This window comes from Thermobia domestica, chromosome 9 (assembly GCF_964235325.1).
Source record: "Thermobia domestica chromosome 9, izTheDome1.hap1.1, whole genome shotgun sequence".
NCBI lineage: Eukaryota > Metazoa > Arthropoda > Insecta > Zygentoma > Lepismatidae > Thermobia > Thermobia domestica.
Genome location: NC_137462.1, coordinates 43,149,590 through 43,172,975, shown reverse-complemented (window position 1 = coordinate 43,172,975; position 23,386 = coordinate 43,149,590). Strand labels below are relative to the sequence as shown.

The following is a 23,386-nucleotide window of genomic DNA, read 5'->3' as shown; positions in this document are numbered from 1 at the left end:
TCAGGGGGCCCCCCAAAATCCCTCTCTTTAAGTACCTGGTTACTTGAGGCGATCGCAAAGCGTAGTTATTGCTCATGCGTACGCTTGGAATACGCTGACCATGTATTTAAATGTAGGTGGCTAATCTCAAACGCGAAAGCAATAAAAACTCGGAGAAAACGTCAGCTCGAGCGTATTTGTTGCGTTTCAGAACAATAGACCGCCTTCTGTTTAAAAGATTTCAAAAGGAAGGACAAAAGGGAAAGACGTGTTGCCAGGCAAGGGGATTGTAGCAAGAAACAGCTGCTTGGAAGATGGGTTGTGCAGAGTATTGGAACTCTGCTAGTATAGACCTGGACCTGGCAAGAAGACCCGGAAACCCTGACTGGCTGACAGTATGATTTACAACTCTGGCAAAAGTAAAATTACTGAATAGCCACCTTGGCCGCGTTCGCTACAGAGGGTAACGCGTCAAAAACGCTTTCTCAAATAGCCACTCTGTAGTACTAAAATATAGCAATCAACTTATTATACTATAGGCTTTAGACACTTTTTTTTTTTTTTTTTTTTTTTTTTTTTGCTCACTACGCTCGCGGTATCGATAGAGGTAAGTCGTCTTCCACTAGCGTCTTCACGATACGTATTTTGTGACGGGGTGAGCTGTATTGGGCCTCTGTTACAAACCAAATTATTAGCTTGTGCTGACAATTCCTTTGAAATATATATATATCTGTCATTACTTAGAGCAAATCTAGGAGGTTTTCGAAATCTCCTTTACTCTATTAGTGTTTTTACAGGAACTGGTAACCATTTGGCTTGTATTTGGCACTTATGTGTTACACTGCAGCATATGAGCATTTAACTGATAATGAATTTAATTAAAATAATTATTGTAAACTTGGAGCACATTAAAATATTACAGCATAGTTCTCGGTGTTTTGATGAGCCTATGAGGCTGTGGTAGGCAACAAAGAAAATTTATGCGCTGGAATTATTCGTAACATAGGGCCCTCTTGAAATAGTCGGCTCCAGGTCCCCAAAAGCCTTAATCCGCCCCTGGATGGAACTCTTATACAGCAAGTATTTTATTATAAAACAAGCGTTTGCAGTTATATGTTTGCTGTACGTTAAGTCCAAAAACTACCGGATTTACAAATGTAACATACGATTTTACGTACGCCATATACAATTTTTTTTCTCAGTGTGGTTGTTGGACGTATAATCATGCAGGGAAAATAATGAATAGGGGTGTAGACAGGCTGGTTTTAGGGCAAAGGTTGTGCCCATAAGGTTTTTTGAGGGAAGGCATATTTTTTTCATTGAAAATGGTCCAGTTGAGTTATAACTATACCATAATCATCTTTTTAAGAACGGAAAAGTTCCGAAATTGAGCAAAATTTAATCTACAAAGCAAGTTAGCTTGGTTTTGTCACAACCAAATACTATTCTGTCTCTCCTCCTACCTTTTTTTAATTTCTTTTTGGTGAATGAATGAATGATATATGGAGAGAATTGCGCCCAAGCTCTTGGGGAGGGGAGAGGATGGAGAGATCTGGTAATGAAAAATATTAATTAGTAACTGCCTGTGCAACTTATACAATTTTTTTAAAAAAATAGAATCAATATTTAAGTTTTAAATACATATATACACCTTATTATTTTCTTTTTTCAGGTAAAACTGAAAAAGAAAGTCCAGACAAGGAAAAGGAACCACCAAAATCGAAAAGCAAGTCCTCGCCGAAAACAGGTACTTTATTCTATGTTTTTTAAATGTTTTAATTAATTTAGAGTAACTCAGAGCTATTTACTTATTGCTACTGTGTAACAGATTATGAAAGGAATATTTTTGAAGTGATTTAACCTCAACAAATCAGTCTAAATTTATTTGTTCTAAAAATTACTAATGTGTTTCTTCTAAAAAAATATTAAAAGAAGAAAATTTTGCAATGATTTTTTAAACATTAAAAATGCTAATATTGCTTAACATGTAATAGGTATAAATCAGGATAGTCTGATTTCATAATGTATTTTCATACGTAATAGTAATAGGATATGCGTTAGACTGAAACTACCGACATAAATACTTCAAAACACATTCAGATTCTAGAACATCATTTTCTTTAACAGACCACTAAAAAACGAGAGTTAGTATATTACACGAGTAGTTTCCTTAAACGAATGTATAAAGAATAGTTTTAGCTTTACACTATCCAAGTCAGTGTCGGAAATAGTAATCAACAGTAGCGTACGGAGAATATTATCAAAGTAGGTGGGGTTCAAACTTCCAAGTTCATATTATTTGCGGATTTTTGTATCGTAATACGGTACCGTATATGTTTATTTTATCATATCTTTTCAAGGCCCGTTAAAACCTGGACTTCTTATCTTGCGTAGGCCACTGGTTGGTTATTCATAAACTCCAGTTAGGTTGAAACACTCACAAATGTAAATTTATGGTTTTGGTGTGGTGTCGATAATTATGAAGACGTCCCAGTATGTTTGCATTTTTTCAATCTTTCCTATAAAAGGGAAAGATTTCAGTTTGTGAGTTCCATCAATTTCTAAAATAGTTAACACTCGCTGCTCCGTGCCTAACTTTAATTCAAAATGGATAATGCTGCTAAACATGAACGTGTTTTGCTGTTTATTATTAAGACAAGGCCAAGGGCGCCCATGTTGTGGTTTAAAAGGGGGGAAGTATAAGCGACATTTCAAATATAGTGTCAAATTTTGCTGTAACTAATGTAAAATGTATATTGGGTTTTCAATATTCCCAAGTAGATTTTTCTCTTAGGGGGGACGAGCGCCCCACCGTGCCCCCCTGATGGGCGCCTTTGGACAAGGCCCGTACTACATTTAAATAAGATTGTAATTATTTATATAAAATACACTTGTAAGTATATATTCACAATATAACTTAAATAACTAGGCAACATGATCACAGACACTTGTTACCATATTTCTTTAGGACAGTGCAATATTTAATACTGACCACATGAATCTCACCAACTTACACGAAGCATACTACGATTAACAGGCTATAAACATATTTAGATCTAAGCATTAAGGGTCTACACAACAGCAAAGTTAATGTACCGCTAATTTTAGTTTTTCTGTGATATCTTAAAAACAAATAAAAATATTCGAAAAGCAGAAACGTAGTGAACTAGACAATACGATTTTGCATGTGTTACCGTTATCTCAACTCATCTATCTGCTTTCGATTTGCAACTATAGCTAGATTTAGCATTTTTTGCGGATTCTGTAAATAGCGGCATACCAGAAGCAGATAAATGAATTGTAGTAAAAGTATCACATGCAAAATCGTATTGTCTAGTTCACTACGTTTCCACTTTTCGATTTTTTTTTAATTTGTCTTGAAAATATTACAGGAAAACTCTAAAATTAGAGGTAGTTTAATTTCGCTGTAGTGAATACCTTTAAGTGTAATAGCAAGTTAGTTGTTAGGTAACGAAAAAAACAAACAAACAAAGGCAGGAAAGAAAAGAGAAAAAGAAGGAAAAAGTTAAATGTAATCAATTAGAACTTTAATTAAACACGATTTTAATCTACAGCGTACAATGAACCGAATAACAGTCAACAATTTTCAAAATATTGAAAAACAAAGATAATCAAAAACTACAAACACAATAATCAAGTAACTAGAGAAAAAAGGAAGGTATTATTCTCAATGCTGAAATCAAGTAACTAGGAAAACAAAGGTATTACTCTCAATGCTGAAATCAAATAACTAGAAAAACAAAGGTATTACTCTCAATGCTGAAATCAAATAACTAGAAAAACAAAGGTAATACTCTCAATGTTGAAATCAAATAACTAAAAAAGCAAAGGTAATACTCTCAATGCTGAAATCGAGTAAATAGAAAAACAAAGGTATTACTCTCAATGCTGAAATCAAATTACTAGAAAAACAAAGGTAATACTCTCAATGTTGAAATCAAGTAACTAGAAAAACGAAGGTATTACTTTCAATGCTGAACATGCCAAAGGCCCACGATCTGCCTTAAAAGGTAGTGCTCCGTAATTTCGACACTCGTATGCATAAAGAAGGTAATGTGATTAACATGACTCCCGCCCGCTTTTTTACTTCTCCTTCCACATTTCCCCAGGTATCCATTTTGCAAAGATAGGGTAGACATGTGATCCGCATTTCGACGAGAACAAACCCGGATTATCTAGTTAGTACAGCGTTTCCCAACCTTTTTCAACTTGCGGCACACTACAGGTGTAACTTGAATTCTCGCGGCACACCCATATATATATATATATATATATATATATATATATATATATATATATATATATATATATATATATATATATATATATATATAAAATTACTACTATTATTTGTAAATATAAAATACCGTGGTATTTTAATGTCATTACTGATCTTCTTACAGAGAAGAAAGCTCGATCACTGATTTTCCCCCGTGGTAAATCATTATGTTTATTTTTCATTCTAATTTTAAAATAGAAAACAATTGCAATGAAATATAGGACTCTGGTTTTAAAAAATCAACTTTCTCTTTCGAAAACTGTATCTAACCTTTAACTAAAAGGGAAGATCACTAAATAGCGAACAAATAAGCAAATCTCCTATACTTTTAAAACACAAATTTAGGTAATTTGTATGCATGTTTGCTTTGTTGAATTTATTGAATGATATGTTAAAATTTCAAGTTACGAAATAGTCTGCAACAATAAAGAAGCAATAATGGTCATGACAATGACAAATACGTTTTTCAACATTAAAAATGTACAGAAAATTAACACAGTATGAAACTTAAAATTGTAGATTTATAGTAGAGGTTCATAGTAATGTGAAATACAAATACACATTTTCCCCTATGTCTTGCAATTTGCTTCCTATAGAATTAATAATTTGTTTCGATTTCCTCGCGGCACACCAGCGGCCCATTTGCGGCACACCGGTTGGGAAACGCTGAGTTAGTAGGTATAGACGCTTCACCGAGTACATTACTTCGGTTCTGGTCTAGTAAGGAATCAGTAAATTTAACACACTGATTTACATCAAGAAACATCTTAGTTTGACGTCATAATTAAATAACTAAAATAAATCTCATGTAAGTAGCAAACTACACGGAACATAAGGGATAAAATATTCTATTGTAAGGGATCTTTTTTTTTTTTAATGTGGCTTAACTTTTGAGGTATTTATAGGATACATCCGTAAAAATGGCTAACCAGTTCAAGACAAGATTACCAACTTTCTTGTGGATAGAACGCGCCAAATTAGGAAAAGCGCAAACACCAGAATAATATTCTTTACAATACAATAAAACTTTTCCTGATAAAACCGTCCTCAAGGATTCTTAAGTTTGTTTCCACCTACTTGTGTGAGCTGACTAATTGAATTCATTTAATTTATGTCACTTTGGAACACCGGACACAATTATTAACAACACAATTGAATCAACAGAGAATCGAAACCGATTCTGTAAAAGATTAATCCTAGATACTTCTGTATCTTCATTTGTGTTTCGTGTTTATTACAATAAACAGTTGTATATGTGCACATACAATTAATAATAATAATAATAATAATAATAATAATAATAATAATAATAATAATAATAATAATAATAATAATAATAATAATAATAATAATGTCATCAGATATTCTATCTAATCTCAGAAATAACCAACTATTGCAGCTGAATACATTTACGTTATATTAAGTGGGGAAAATATTCAGAAAGTACTGGTACCGAATAGGAGTAAGGAAAAATATATGAATCAATGAATTAGGATAGGAACGTTTTAGGGATAGCTTTTCAGAAACAATTTATTAAAATTTTTATATTAGAAGTTTTTAAGTGTGTTAACTCTTTGCATATGTGTCTCACTGAATTTCTTTAATTTGTTAAATAGAAAGGGGAAGAGAAAAGTAATCGCATATTTTTTTTTATTTAAGTACCGTAATTCCTAGTGTAATTTGTGTAGATATACCAGTTACTTCTTTCAAATCATAGCTGAGAGAAAATTCGGGCGGTATATTATACGCAGTGGTGTCATTCGAATCATTTAGGAAACAAGTTCAATGATCAGTATAGTGAGTTAACTTAGTCTTAATATAATTATTATATGATTTTTTTTAAATATTTATTCCAATGATACTAATAATGATGACTATACAGTAAAAGATATCTGTATCAATTCAACACAATGGCTCTTTATTATTCGAGTTGTGTTAAATATTGACACAACCCTGGTCGTACTTTGGATTAGAGTGTTAAAATGGTAGTCGTTAAATGAACTATCTGACGTGATGAGCAGTCATTTTAGAACACACCATTGGTGTTGTTTTATAAACTGTTATCAAACAACAATTTTTACAGAAACATTTTCTTTCTTACTAAACGAACGTGACTCTTATGAGGTATAATCAAATGTGTCAGAAATTATTTACAATTGGTTATGAGGAACGAAATATAGTCGTCGACGAAGAGAAACGTACTGAACATAGGAAAAACAGACGGCAGCATTTCTACTCGTAAATGTTGTCAGAGAAACTAGTTTCGTGAAAGATTACAGGAAATATAATACAAAATGAAAATCCTTATGTTCTACGTCCCACGTTATGCCAGCTAGGCTAAAGAAGACGGTGATGATGAGAAGTGAATGAAATTATGGAATGAAGAAAGTAAGAGGAAACGGGAGAACCCCGAGGAAACCCCATGCACACGGTGTTTGTCCACCACAAAGTTCACTTGGCGTGAGCTGAGATCGAACCAAAGATCCCATGCACCAGAGGTGAACGCTCTACCACTGACTTACTATGACCTCAAGGAAATATAATACGTTGGTATAAATGTCAAGTATACTGCAAAGCCTTGCTCATAGCAAAAAATAAAAAGTAATAAACGGTAGTCCACGAAAGTTTGCTTACGCCTCCGCCATCTAGAATGATATTCTCGTGACGCACCCATATCAGAAGATAATCAAATATTTTCGTTTTGTTTCAGACAACCATGGATAATGTTCCAAATATTTGCTCCGAATAGAAAGATTAGCTTAGGTACTGAAATGACCTTTCAAAACTACTTCTTCATTTAGATACACTTCCAAATGTCATTGGGTTGCAAAAAGTAGGAATTAGGCCAAGTAGGGAAATGTAAGCACGCGAAACATTTTCTGTTCACCTTTGCACGTCATAATTGTAACAGTGCTAATAATAGCACTCCTAGCGGAGGAAAGATAAAACTACGCCACAATAAGCTGAGCTCCCTGTCTTCAAATTCGGGCGAGATTTTGCATTTAATTGATATTCTTATCTCTACTGTATTTCTCCTGATTGAATCTTTACTTTTATTGAATCTGGGGAACTCCGAAGGAAATTAATTGTGCGCATATGCTTAACACTGAATAGACGACTAATATGTATGGAAGAGACATGTCGTTATGGAAGCTGGAAAGGGCGTGGAGGAGCATTGTCTGTAAAATTAAATTTCCCGACTCATGTGATAAGGCGTTCAAATAAAGATTAGTTTTCAAGAATATTTTATGGATATTATCGTCAATAAATCGCTGTATTTCGCTATATATTACACAATTTATATTTAGTATTTTATCAAGAACATGTTTATTCTATTCCTTGTATATGAGAGAATAAAGGCGCCGTGCTATTTGCAAACAATATATATATATATATATATATATATATATATATATATATATATATATATATATATATATATATATATATATATATATATATATATATATATATATATATATATATATATATATATATATATATATATATATAATTAGGCTAATTCTAATACACTTTTTCATAACGTCCTAAATATTAGTCTGAATAATAATCAAGCGTATCTGCATTGTTTTCGTCTTTTTGTTCAGTTTCCCCTTAACTACTATGTAGTTTGGCCCAATTCGTTCATGACTAGCTCGTTATGTCTTCTGTATACGTGATCCTGGGTTCGATTACAGGTGGGACAGAACAAAAAATTAATTTGACAGTTGTTCACTTTCATTAATCATCTGTCTCCCATAGCCTAAAGGGCGTAGGCATGGGACGTTAAACTAAACAAAAAGCTTCCTCATTAATTAATTCTCATAAAATACTCTCTTTTCAACTCAACCTCCAGCAGAATCTTGTTATTTGGACGACAGTAAGATCTTCAGGAAGTGAACAATACAGAGGAATCCCTCCTACTTCAAAATGACATAGATATTTTTTTCCTCTTGGTGTAACAAATGGATCCTAAATGTTAATCACAATAAGAGTAGATCCATAACATTTTCTCTAAAGAAAAATATTGTACACACTAGAGATCTGCAAGGGCCGGGCTTGGGGGACCGACTCTATTATTTCTTTGGGTCGGGCCGGGCTTGGGCGGGCCGACACTATTATTTCTTTGGGCCGGGCTGGGCTGGGGCTGGCCGACACTAATTTCTCTTGAGGTCGGGCCGGGCTGGGGCCGATCAATTGCAATTTTTTAATAATTATTGATTTTCGTTAAACGATAATTGGAATAAAGCCAAACGTTGAAGAAGTGTGTCCGTGAAAAATGTTACAAAGAATGCAATAGCTATTTACATTTTGTGTTGCTTAGCGGCTCCACTTCTACTAGTAAATTGAGCTCTGACCTTGACCTTCACTGAACTCAAAATATAAAAAGAAGAGGTGGGAATGTTTTGCCTGTCGCTAAACAATATTGCCATCTTCACTTTATGCTAAAAATCAATAAGGTTAGATTTTTGTTACAGGGAATGGAGTTTTTGTTCTCTCGATGACAGGCAAAGTTCTAGGGGGCAATGGTACCATTCGGGAGGCAAGCGTCAGGTTGTGAACCAAAGTTTAGAAACTGTTTCTGAGGGTTCGGTCAAATTTAGTACTAAATTTTGACAAAGATTGGGGCTCGAGCAATTTTTTTTTTTAAAAATTATCGGGCCGGGGTCGGGCCAAAAACTTTTAAAATTTGTCGGGGCCGGGCCGAGCTTGGGCCAAGAATTTTGAAAAACTTATCGGGCCGGGCCGGGCTCGGGCCGAAAATTTCCAAAACTTTTCGGGCCCGGGCTGGGTTGGGCCTAGGTACGTTCGGGTTGGATTGGGCCCGAGCCGAAAAATTCGGCCCGTGCAGATCTCCAGTACACACATCATACAACATAAATGGTTCCACCATCATGACAGTCAATAGTCATAAGGACCTCGGAGTTACTTTTGACACAAAACTAACGTTTACAGAACGTGTAAGCAGTATTATTAAGCAATCGATGCGTCTCTAGGACTTCGGTACAGATTAACACAAATACGGAACCTCTCCTCCCTAGTAACGTTCCACACGGCAGTAATTTCTCCTAAAATAGAATATTGTTAACCTATCTGGACAATGGCAGCTTCTTCAAATATATCCAGACTAAACCCAATTCTAAACTTCTTCCTGGCAATAGTACGTTTCATAGTATTTCGCATACGTACGATGACAAAACACGAACTGTTACGAATACTAAATATCCAACTACCTAACACTAGTCATAAAATCAGTGATCTCAAATATCTGTACAAACGCACACATGGTCAACTCAGGTCCGAAACGCACTCTCAGAATTGTATTTCCGAATTTCATTCAGACAAGCGCGTAACACAACCTAGAGAGCGCGTAACACAAGCGGTTTTCATATGGTACAACCTAGACTATCAATAGTTCAACGTTCTCTGTTCTACAGGCTTCTTAAGTTACCCAACGTAATATCACATACACTCACAGATTTATTTAATTCTGAAGCTGCATATAACTCTTCACTACGACGTCATTTTAATGGATAAATTCTAGCCAGCTGTCAAAATTTCTCGTTATTACTTCGGTGTTTATTATTATTATTATTATTATTATTATTATTATTATTATTATTATTATTATTATTATTATTATTATTATTATTATTATTATTATTATTATTATTATTATTATATGTTATCATCTCTCAGATTTGTTAGATACTCCAGTGTAAACTGACGTTGAATTGTATCTGGAATTATGTTCATAAATAAATAAATAAACAAGCTGTCAAGAGTCATTTGATAGAATACTTTTGGGTATGTGTAGCAGAAGATAGGAGCATACACTTAGATATTTAATACACATGTAATAATGATGATAATATTGGGTCGGCACGAGATAGTTCCAAAATTTTGCTTCTGCACCGGTGACATCTTGGAATCTCTTAAGATTACAGAGTTAGGCTGGCTATACACTATGAGATAAGTCCTAGGAAATATCTTAGAAAAAATGTTATGGCATATCTCGTAAGAAATCCTACCCTTTTGTGCCATACACGTGAACAGTTTTCCTATCTGACCGAATGACATTTTTCAATATTATGAAATAGTTCTATTTAATAAAAGTAAAACAAAAAAAAAAATGAAGAATTCCTATGCTAACTATATTATACTAATATTAATACCAGACGCTATATTGTTAAATTGGATACCTCTAAAAAAAAAAAAAGTATAAAGATCAGAAGGTGCTGGAGTACTTTTGGCGCACCACATTTTAGAAGATTTACATTCAAAATTCAATACTTTGCCTGAAAAGACATGGGCTATTTATATATACATATAAAAAACAAATTTCTGCAAGCAATAGAATTAAATACAAAGTAGTACACCTGTATTTTATGTTTACAAGTGTGGGGTGTATTACATTATAATCATTATAAGTGTTTTGCGACTGACCAAATAAGTGAGGGACAATGTGTAGCAGAAGGAGTCCAGCTAATTTTTCTAAGAAATGTTACAATTTCGGTAGTTTCTGTTCACATTAGTTTAGTTCAGGTTAGTTCCGGTTAGGTTAGGATATGTTAGATATAGTAGTATAGGGGTCTAGCAGAATTTTCAAGAAGATGATAGAATTTCGTTTATTTCTATTATTATTAGGTTAGTTTAGTTTAATTTAGGTTAGACTTGGTTAGGTTATGTTAGGTCTAAGTACTTGCATCTTTTGTTTCTCCTGTAAATGTTGTATTTTTTACGTACATCTGGACCCCTTCTGCGAAACATTTACCTAAGTGAGTGCACATGACAGATGACCGGTAATACTATTTTCCACCACCGGCATATTTCTGCACAGTTTACAGAAGCTGTAATTTATGAGTGGAGCGTTACTACCATGATATCATGACCAGTGCTAATCAAACTCGCATCATTGCCAAAACCCACTCGTTTTCACTACCTTCGCTGACGCGCCTGCTTCCTTCAGACGCACCCCCCGCTAACGCTCGTACCCCTGTTTCACCCTGCCTGACTCGGTTAGATAGCATTCGTGCTTTTCACTGGCAACCTAGCACAGGTTGGTTTGTGGTTTTGCGCTATGGTTTCTATATTATGCAGCCGGACTCCGTATTTATACGCAAATCGTAGAAGAATTGTAGTGTTTGAACAATTGCTTTTGATGGTCCCCTTGAATTTTATCTATGCGATGTGAGACATTTTCATGCCGCTCAGCGCAAATTATTTAGGAGATAATAAGAAGAAATGGTGAAAAATTATAATTTTTCAACAGTTATTTCGAGTGGTGCGCCAAAAGTAAACCTGAACGATCAGAAGATAAAGTATCAAACATACCTCATCAGTTGTTTGTTTTCACCTTCTCTCACCTGATGTCGCTTTAATCGAAATCTTACGAATTTTCTTTCTGAAATAGAGCGTGCTCTAAACAAGATAAATCTCATAGGATCGTTCAGAACACAGGAAATGACATGCGATCTGATGCCATATACGTTGAGATTCTGGACAAGGTGACCAGAACTTTTACTTTTAAAAACGGGACGCATACGAATCGGCGACGGGGGGGGGGACTTCCACACTGCATTTTGGGACTCAGCAGTGTTTTCAATTTACAAAATACACAAGTAAGAATGATAACACAGCGTTTCTAACTTAAGTATACCCAAAATACTTTTAACTACTTCAACACTCAGAATTACCACTCAATTCACACTTGAAGCACAGAACACTCAATTCTCATTTGAATATTCAGAAGTTCTAGGCACGGCTGAACCTTCCCAATGAGTGTTAGTACGGAAGAATGTAGAATTAGCATTGACCATTTATATTTTGAAGAATAATTACGGGACACCTGGGTCATGTTTGCTTAAAAACGGGACATTTAGGCGGCCCATTTGAGAATCAGAAAAAAAAAACGGGACAACGGTTGAAAATAAGGGGCTGTCCTGACTAAAACGGGACGTCTGGTCACCTTGCTCCAGGACCAATCGTAAGAGATTTCCTAGGATCTATCCTATAGTGTATAACATGCCTTAGTTGATCTTCTTTTGTTATTATTTACTTATATTCATGTAAGAATATGAGACAACTTAACAAATTACTTTTACATCAGTTCTTTTAGTGCAAACAGTATCTTAACACAGTATCTTATAGAGTCTCATTTTCTTTGAGCCAGTTTACTTACGTTAGTACAGATTTAGAATATGCCATAGAAACGGTTATTCCCATTTCTACTACTCACTTTACTAGCATACTCGTACGAAGCATGCAGTATGGGGGATCGAAGAGAGCGAGTGATCGCAGGTAGGCGAGTACCAGTGAGGTTTAGGGCGCTGAAATAGCAGTCAGTCACTACGTGCACTCGCTGTATGGGTAGAAATCAACACATTACGCTTACCGGCCTAACCATCACTTTGAGTTGTTTTCTTACCATAGCATCATAATAAAGCACATTTCCTAATGTTGTTTCTCTGTTGACATGACGTCATATTTGGCGTCTATATAGCTAATTAAGCACAAAGAATATTTACTCTACATACCCACACAGTATCAAATGTGTTGTAATAATTTATTTACGTGCAGTTTTACTATACGTATCCATAGTATAAGTAGTAGGAGGGTTAAAAGCCTTGCAAGGGTTTGTTGCAAAGGGTTCTGTTCTTGACATAAAATGGACAAATTAAAGACTTCTTTAAAAAATGTTTCCACATATTTTAGAATCTGTGAATCCGTATAGTAAAACTGCATCTTTGCTTACAATATAGTTGGCCATACTTTTTTTTTTTTTTTTTAAATGTAAGCTTAATATGATTACTTTTAATTGACACTAGTCAACTACAATAAATTGTAAAAGCTAACATTATTTCTTCTTGTTTCTTTACAGAATTTCCAGGTGACGTAATAAGCAAACACAAGTAACAGCAGTATATTCCACTTCCAATTCCTATCACCACCTAGAAATGGGACACTACATAGAACAAGCACTTCGACTACGCTATTACAGAACAAAAAATGGATTCGTTAAATTAAATTGGTATAATTACATTTGAATAAATGATTAAAAACAAAACAATGTTATTGTTGAAAATATATATTTAAATAAATTCAATGCCTGTGTTCCTTTTCTAGGTTGTTTTTATTGAGAAATGTTCTATGAACAGAAAATAGTAATTCGGCTCTCGTTTAATGAAAATTATTAAATTTTATTATGTATTGTACAGCACCTTTTAATACATGTCCATATGAACGTGACTTCTGTGCAAAGAATAAAAATCCAAGAAAGCCACCTCTCACCTTGTGACACATGTTTTGCTTGTAAACTTTTTTGTTACGTTTTCTGATGTCACTTAAAATGTATCAGTTTACGATATGTACTCGAAAAATCAATATAATTTCTTCTTAAAATATATCTTATCTAATTCTTCAATCTAATTATTAACTTTGGTTGTTATGAGATAATGGGTTCAGAAAAGGATTTAGTCACAAAAAATTACTGCTGCTATTACTACTAATATTTTTCAGTGTTGATTGGGTTTCTTCCCTACGGAAGCGGAAATATTTGAAAAGCAGGCTGGGGGAAGAATTTCTAAAATTAGGTGTGAACATCCAAGTAATATGAGTTGACAACTCAATGACAAAATATACAAATTTTTCATTTTCTCTAGAAGGACGAAGCATGAACTCCAGATTTTTAGGTTATTCTGACAAGATATTTCTTAACTAACACCGATATGATATAACTAAATATAACTTAACTATAGGAAAGAAGCAAATAAGGATTCATGTAAATGGTTGATGATACCTCATAAAAACTTGTTTTTTAAATTTCATTTCGAAATTCAAGTAAATTTCAAATGTATTTTTGCTATGTTATTGTCCAAATTTTAACACTTGTGTATTCCGCAAATAAAATAGAAACTAGATATTTGTATTAAATACATGCAAGAAATTTGTGTTGCTGATTACTGATCGTTATTTCCATATTAACTGCACAGTAATTATCAATTCAATTTTTTATTATTGAATAATAAAAATATTTGAATATATCAATATTACACCTGAGATATCTTATATACGTAATATTTTTAAAATGGTTTAATCGGTACAGGTATGACTACACGAAAAGCGTTTTATATGACGTTGCACGCGTACATAATTCATTATAATGCACCCGGCATTTACATCCTTTCATTAATGGACAAGTATTTATGATTCTATAACATAATTTGAATTCGACATTTCTTACGCATTGTTCAAATATTTGTAACAGAATCAAGAAATTTAAGCTGATCAATGTCTGGAGAATATAATATTCCGGAAACTATCGACAATATTTCGAAATTCAACTTAAAATATTTAGAAAGAAGCTCCAAATAAACAATAATTGTGGTAAGATTACATGACCTTCAGATGTTTTACTTGAATATTACGAACAAAATAAATATTAAGATTTCATAATGAAGCTAAAATATAAAATGCGTCCATTTCACCCATTCGCAGAAAATTTAAAGTTATTAATTAATGCATAGAAGTTCTGTGTATGGCGGTGCTACGAATTAGTATTGGTAAAAAATCTATAGAAATAAAAATTTCACATTTATTTCTAAAATAGTGAGTTGTAAATTTTTAGAAACAATGTGATACAAATCCATTGGCTTATACAACATAGTACAAATTCCTGACAATTATCATCAGTTTTGAAGTATTAAAATAGATAAGCATTTACCTGATAATAAATAAAACATTTATTTATTTATGTATATAGGTAAATAAATACTTTATATACGTATGTTTCTTCCTTTAGAGTTTATAGTGTACAAAACTACGATAAGAGAGTAATAAATATTTTTATTGTTGAAAGTTGATATAATGTTGATGGTACAGAAGTTAAATTAGAATTGAATTAACAAATTTTAATATATGTATTTTCAAACAACCAATAAAATACAGATCAATTTACTGTGCTCTGAATATTACGATTTATACGTTACATAAAAGTATAATATGTATTTCCATACTATATTTAAAAAATAATAATCATTATTCCATATATTTGAAAATTATAGGAGAAAGTTAAATTTTAATATTTAAAGATGTAAAAATTATTTTAAAGAAAGTACGAAACAAATTTTTAAGTTATTTTAGTATTAATAGAAATCAAATATTAATTATAACATTTGATAACGAGTAAAGTAAAGTATTTCTTATTTTAATGACAAATTATATTTACATTTCCATTGAAATTAATATTTTTATATTCCTAAAACGAAGTATTAACAACTGAATTAAAATGCACATGTGTAAAAATATATTAGAAATATATTGCTATTCCTACACTGATATCATACTTCTTTTCCTCTACTATATAAATGAACAAAATTTGCAAAGTAAAATCACTATAATATAATGACCTTCCATTAACAATATTTCTAATAATTGGAATTGGTTGCTTTTCTTTAATAACTAGTAAAATTCTTATTTTCAATTATATATATTTACTATTTTTTGTCAAATTAAAAGTGTCACACGTAAAATGTGTTTGCGTCTCGCACTATTGATACACATCTCTGTTACTGAAAGAAAATATTGTGAGACATCTCGCTCCAATTATGTACGAAGGGTACAAATGAAGAGTAAGCTTGTCAAAACCCTTAGATGCTTTAACACGAGTCAATTTTTTGTCAATTAAGGATATTATGGTAACTTTTTCCTCTTCACAGCATATTAAAATATCTTTAAGTTAGCATAGGGAAAGAATCAATAATAACATTTCAACTTTGAATACATGCTGTTTCAAAAAGTATAATACATCTTACACTAAGTATGATGAAATGCAATGTTTTAAAGTTTAACTGGGTTGAATAATTATGGCAAGATTAACGTAATAGTTACTTACGTCAATATGATATATTCTTTGTATAATCCTTACATAACTAAAATCTACAATACCACGCAAATTAATGAACTATAATATTAATATACTTGTGTAAACAAAACTAGCAATTGTGCTTTGAGAATAAGTTTCCGAGCAACATAAAAAATTCCACATACTTTTGCTAAACAACAGGTTTCGTGTAATGCAAAGCAAATATAAACAAATAATATAGTCATGTAAGACAGACTTGCTGTTTGACTTTATAACTTTTTAAATATTCCATCTGTTCTTTTATTAAATTTGTCATTTTTATATACACATCTTAAATACTAAAACTCCAAAACACAGGACACATTTGTTCCTATTGTTGCGGATATGACACCTTCTCGATTAATGCTTAATCTTGTTAAACATATGTAATATTGTGGTTCGATCCAGTTCGAGCTATATAGTTACAATTCCATAGAATATGTAATTGAGTAACTTGTATATTGAAGCACGTTCAGAGTTTAAAAGCCAGAACACGTAAAACATTAACATAGGTTTTTAATGTTAATGTAAAACATTAGTTACTTTCTAGAAAGTTAGTCTGTTTACATTTTGATGAATTCAAAATTCTATATTATTATTATTGGTACATATGATGTACTGAACTGCATCTATATTATTCTAGCTAGAATTTAAAAAATCAGAAATGTGATATAAATATTTTAGATCATAAGTATCGTACTCTACTGTAACCTACTTGATATTCTGAGAAGAATGTAGCTACAATTTTAGTGTATAATATAAGTATACTACATCCTATATATTAAATATTACTAATTCCATAGTTTTAAATGTGCAGATTGTATATTTTTTTCCATTTATTTCTGTTAACACTAGCACACAAATTCATTTACTGTGTGTTTGGAAGACATGTCGTTACAGAAGAAATCCAAAAGAAAAGGAAAATACATTTATTTGTAATTTTTAAAGAAATAATTGGAATATACATTGAAATTCTGCCTGCTCTATGGTAACATAAACATGTTTTTCTATCAAGTAACTCATGTGTACATAGCTAAAGTGTGAACTCTGAAACAAACAAACGTGAAACTGAACATTATTTGAGAAAATCTTAACTGTAAGGCTGTGTAAGGAGCACAAAACACTTCAGAACATTCTTCTAATTGCAGTGAATGTACTAGTAGTTTTATAAAATGTTTTAAATTGTGCCAATGTTGTGACTATTTATAAATATGTCTTGATTGTAATGAAAATAAACCAACTATTCATAAAAAAATTAAATACAGTATTTCTACCAACAAAGAATGAAACACATATATGAGATCAAATTCCAACTACAATTAATAATCAATGTTCTATTTACATATATTATCTATGAAGTAAATTTAAAATAAATGCAAGTTCATCATGACCTAAAATAATATGTTAGATAATCGTATTGTGAAACGGAAACTATGAATTAAATTGCATTCATTTAAAAATAATTTTGATATTATAATTACAAGAGTTAAAATAAATTTGTTGAACAAATGGAATATACCTAGTTTCAAAAACTTGTATCTGAATTTATGAAATATCATTTTTAAAATATACATTAGCATGTATTCATCATACGAGAACATTGTTCTCATTCTTAGTTGATCGTTCTATTTAAATTGGTTATTTGTTACATTTGTTGCGAATATAATCAAAAAACACATCTTTGTCAACATTTTGTGTTTAACACACACTTATTATGATCATTATAAAGGAATAAACACTTTCAGCCTTACCTCTAGCTAATTTTATGGATTATATAAGAAACACAATTCTAACTGCGATGAAGGGAGAAAGTATGTTAAAGGTGAAACACAGCAAACAAACAAGTATAATGTAGTATATGCGTTTCATGCATGTGATATGTTCATATATAAATGGTACATTTGTTTGTTTTCCCATCCTATTTATACATTTAAAAAATGAGATTGTGTTTATCTCGATGTGCAGCAGCTTTGTTGTTTGTCATATGGATGTAGTAGTACATTTTACTACTGTTAGATGCTCTTGATAAGTATTAATTAAAGCTAAAACTAGCGAAAAATGGAATAATGAAAATGTAATATCTTTTTATAAATTTCATGTAGACTGCAATTTGCCTATTTTTTGTGAACAAGATGCATGAAATACTGTATAATTCGAAAAATGTGCTTGTGCACCTAGTTGTACGAAACCTAACTTGTAAGCATTAGAATAGACATTGAACAGAACATTGAAGATTATAATCTTTCACTAAAAATTGGAGAAGTTTATATACAACAAAAAATCAATATTTCTCTGATTTTTTTTTAATTTTATCTCTCTTCCACATATAAGAATACAATAAATTAAGTATTCAAATTTCTTAATAAATGAAAAAATATATTCTAATACTAAACATCGTAATATTTAAACCTAAATTCTCATTTTATATATATATATATATATATATATATATATATATATATATATATATATATATATATATATATAATTACGTTATTACGTTTATTTTTAAATTTATGCGGCCTAACATACATTTCATTTCTAATTCTTATCCATTTGGCCTAAAAATGTACGGTTTCCAACATGTTTATAGGTGTTTCATATGCACTGTGTTATGAGGGATGTAGTACATATACGTACTTATGTGCATTTTAGATGTGAAAAGTGTATAATATGTAGTACTTTATTTCAACTACAAACAGTGCCATTTAATATTTCGCACAAAGTTTTTCCAAAATGTATTTTTCAGTGCACTTTATTCCCTAGAAACGTTACATTCTTCTCTTCATAAATTTAGTCTATTGCACAATTATTATTGTAGCCATTACATGTTTCGTCTTTTATTTGTTGGCAATTATGGGTTAACTCTTAATTCCTTTACCATACAATTTTCTTTCACAGCTTTTACAACTTTATACCACCTTGAAATTAGTTTTATTACCTTAACAATCTACGATAGAAATAGCATATTATAAATTTAATATCTTCACAATCTACGATAGACATACTATATTATAAATTTAAAACTACACAAAATTTAGGTATCCCTTAATAGTAACGAAAGTACAGCAACGTACCTTTTATATAACATAAAAAAATCACTGGTAAATGATTTCTGATTGTTTAAAACACCTATCAAAAACCATTTTAAAGCAAACAATTGAGATACTAAAATGTTACTTATTTTTCAACGATATTTTTGTAGCTCCTATAACGAAGTTCGACTTAATCCACATGGTAATATCATAAAGATGATATAAATTATTAGTACTGCACATTTTAAAGTGAATTCAACTTAACTTGCTGTACGCTAAACTAAACATGATCGAAAGTAAAATTAAGAGCATTAATCAATATATACTGCATTATCTAAAAAAAAATAGTGATCGATGAAGTTATAAAATTTACTCTATGTCTCTATATAATCTATTTCTAGATTTATTTCCAATCCTCTTAAAAATTGAGAAAATTGAGAACCCCTTAAAAATATTGCTTATTAAGTAATTCCTCCAATTAGATCGATCGAAGAAATACATTAATTGCACATCTTTATCATAAATAACGCATATAGTTATTCAGTTGCTCAAATTGTATTTGCTCACTTGCTTAAAGATGAAACTACAGTAAAAAATAGATCATAAAATTGTGCATGTAAAGGTGATAAAACAGACTTTCATGTGTTCAATTTGTGTTCTCCAATATAGAGATATTTACTATTTATTATTATTATTTGTACATGTTTTGTGAAAGTTTTTAAGAATAAAAGCTTCTGCCTCAACAAATGTATTTATTTTTTTTAATCATAAAACCTTTCTCAGTAAATACTTTTATACTGGTAGCAGTATGGTAACCAGGAGGCGTTGAGAAGATCCAATCCTCCCCCTTAGTATAGTGATTACGGAATGGTCTTACTTACATGCAGTTTGTTCCATACTTCTTTTAATTAATGTAAAATAATAAAAAATAATAATAACAAATAATGGTAAGCATTATTACGGTGTTTTCTTATACAGTTTACACAATATTTATACAAACTTTCTCAAGGTATTCGTAAGTCACAGTGAATTTAAATACGCCCTCATTTGCGTTTTCACTGCTCTAACCATCAGATTACTGCATGCCTCAGCTCCTTCTGACCTCTAACGCTTTCCAGTGGGCTACGAAACAAATCTCCTAGGGTAAGCACAGTTATTAAGAATGGAAATGTGTTGGAATGGAATTTTTATTTTAAGCATTACGAGACGAACTCCTAAAGCAGGGTTTCTCAACCTGGGGGTCGCAAGAGGGTTTCATTGGGTCGCGAAGACAAGTGGAAGAGATTAATATAATTAGAACCTAATACCGAAAAATATTTTTAAATATTATTTTGAATTTAGTTCTGATAGGCATATTTTTATTTTTATATATACTGTTAAGAACAAGAAAAAATAGGTCTACTAAACACTTTCAACAAACGAATTTAAATAAAAGAGGTACGATATGAAACTAATGAGAACTGCATATTGAAATATCAGAAAAATACAACTGCAACAAAAGTGCATGTTGAAATACAATTAAAATTGAAAGCTAATGAGATACCTGAGCATGGCGTGATTTCACAAGTGCGGCAGTGTTCGGTTCAAACTTCGTGACGCACATTATCAAGTCATTTTTAACCGATAAGTGATTTCTTGTCTTTGTTTTAACGCTTACCATGGAAGAAAAACCACTTTTTTCGCACAGGTACGATGTAACAAAGTCCGAGTTTTTTTAAAACCAAAACTAGAAATCACTTTACTTTTTATCATATGACCCAAAATTAAGGGAGTTATGAAGTTTTAAAATTTTCAAATGGCCTCCATTTTGTAACAAAATGATGGATCGAATTCGCTATTTGTAATATGAATGAACTGACCAAATTTGGTCTTAATCCATTCGCTTTTAAAGAAGTTACTGTATCCATTATATACAAGAAATGGATTCTACTATTATAGAAATAGATGGATATCATGAATTCTCCGCAATAGGTATGTTACAAATTCCACACAAGCTTATTAACCCAGTTCCCAGCTGATATCCCCGTAAAAAGTTCTGGGTTCGGAGAATTTTATTGCTGGAATGAGATAAACAGTGATCAAATGAAAATAAAATTGTAGGTAGACATTTGTTATCCTGTACGTTATCTTTTGGCAGCCATTTTTCAATATGGCGGCTATTACAACACTTTCCACATTATCTCGGGAACCACTGACACTACTTGAGTGATTTAAAAGTATAAACGTATGTTTCCGGAGTTGTAGAATCGATGGAACTATTTTCAAATTAGTTTTAAATAGTTTCGAGTGTATTTGTACCAAGTATGTGTACTTAAACGCCACGAAAACTGTATAAAATTAAGTAATAGAACTTATTTTTATTATTTCAGAAAAGAGGCTCTATAGCAGCAGATGCATAATTTGTCAACAAAATAAGTCAGAGCGATTGACCGGTACAGCTGCCGGAATTAAAAGGTTACAAGAAGTTGTTGAAATTCGAATGACGACGTAAGTAAACGTATAAAAGCTAATGATGGAGAGAAAATAGTGTGTCGTAGTGACAATGTCTGTTACAAAGCTTATACTCTGAAAAATAAAACCGTAAATGTAATTCAAAAATCGAATGAAACCGAAGCAACTAAAAGCATTGTTGAGAAAGAGGGAGAATATTCGTTATTTCTACCACGAACAACATCGCTTCGGTCAGAAAGACGGGAACGTTCTGAAGCTAGTAGCATGGATTCACCGAAGCTTTTGCCGTGCATTATATGTGCAAACGTAGCAACTAGAGGAAAAATGGGAGAGTTGAAAGAAAAAATATAGAATTTGTGAGTTAATACATGCAAACTGTTTTCTAACTGCAACTTGCCATTTCCAAGATGAGATATTCTGTCGAGTTGCTGACCTGGATAATGAGGGAAAAAATTTCGCGGCTGACTTGTACAGTACGCATATGAACATTGTATACAAGGATGCATTAGAAAGTATTAGAGAGCAGAAACAGAAACAGAAACGTCAATCATCAGAACAAATTTCTGTATTTCAAAAAATAAATGTAAAGTTAGAAGCATTTATTATTCTGGTTATGTCCTGACCTTATCTGAAATGAGACATCTTATGAGGTCTATCGAAAAAGATATACAAGTCTATAACAATGGAATCAAAATATTCATCTGGAAGATTGGCGAAAGAATACGCTTTTGCCAATCCAATAGGAAGAATAAATCGGTTCTGGTGTTTTCGACAAGTTTGTCACCAGAGGAGGCAAAAACAGTTCAAACTAACGATGCGTTAAATTGTGTTGCAAACATTCTAAGAAAATATTTATTTTCTGTGGATTTCGGGCTGCAAGATAAGTTTCATGACGCCTGTAAACTTAAGAAATTATGGAAAACAAAACTATGTCAGATAGTGAAGCCAAATTATCACATCACACAAACAGAACTCATTCATGTCATATACACGTGACATTGCTACTTATTTATTTGTGTATAGAGACAAACTCTAAACCGTGAATGAACTGAAAAGAAAAATAGTTATTATCATCATTTATTTATCTCAAGGATTATACAGCTATGTATAATGAACAAGTTCGGATGAAGACCACTAAACTTACATAAAAACAACAAACGTTATCAAAGCGATTTTTAGACCAAAGTACATGCAAAATATCATGTGATAATTACTCTTCAGCTTGTATGTGAACGTCAATATTATTTTGTTTCAATGTTGCCAGCTAGCTACCAGAAGCTATCGGGGTTATATTATAAATAAGTAAGAGATGTGTAATGATGCCAAGAATAGCAAGCTGTGTATTGATCTGAAAATTTTTCAGTATAATGTCTCATGATTATGCCTTGCAGGCTGAGCGAGGCGAATGATTAAGGCAAGTGAATGATGATGGAACAATTCGTGGTATAGGAATATGGGAGGAAACGGGAAAACTCCAAGAAAACCCACAGACTCGATGTTGTTCACCACAAACTTATCTAGCTGGGGGTCGACCCCGGCACCCCCACACACCAGAAGTAAACGTAGCTGCGTATTCCTTTTACTAAGAAAAAGGCAATTCTTTGTCTCGTGTGTAACACTTTCATTGAGAACTAGTGCTGTCGAATTTTTGTTACATTTGCGGTTTTCGGTTTTTGAGAAAACCGGTTTTCTGAAAACCGAAAACCACAAATGCGGTTT

At 32.0% G+C, this 23,386-nt stretch overlaps 1 long non-coding RNA gene across 2 annotated transcripts in view; it reads left to right on the top strand.

Moving 5' to 3' along the window:
* LOC145694617 (uncharacterized) overlaps positions 1-19,963 on the top strand; it is a 122,985-nt gene extending 103,022 nt beyond the window's left edge. For both annotated transcript variants that reach the window (XR_014133028.1, XR_014133029.1), the window contains exons 3-4: positions 1,652-1,726; positions 13,161-19,963. This is a non-coding gene — a long non-coding RNA (uncharacterized LOC145694617). The remainder of the gene's footprint in view (positions 1-1,651; positions 1,727-13,160) is intronic.
* Positions 19,964-23,386: the final 3,423 nt, after the last annotated feature.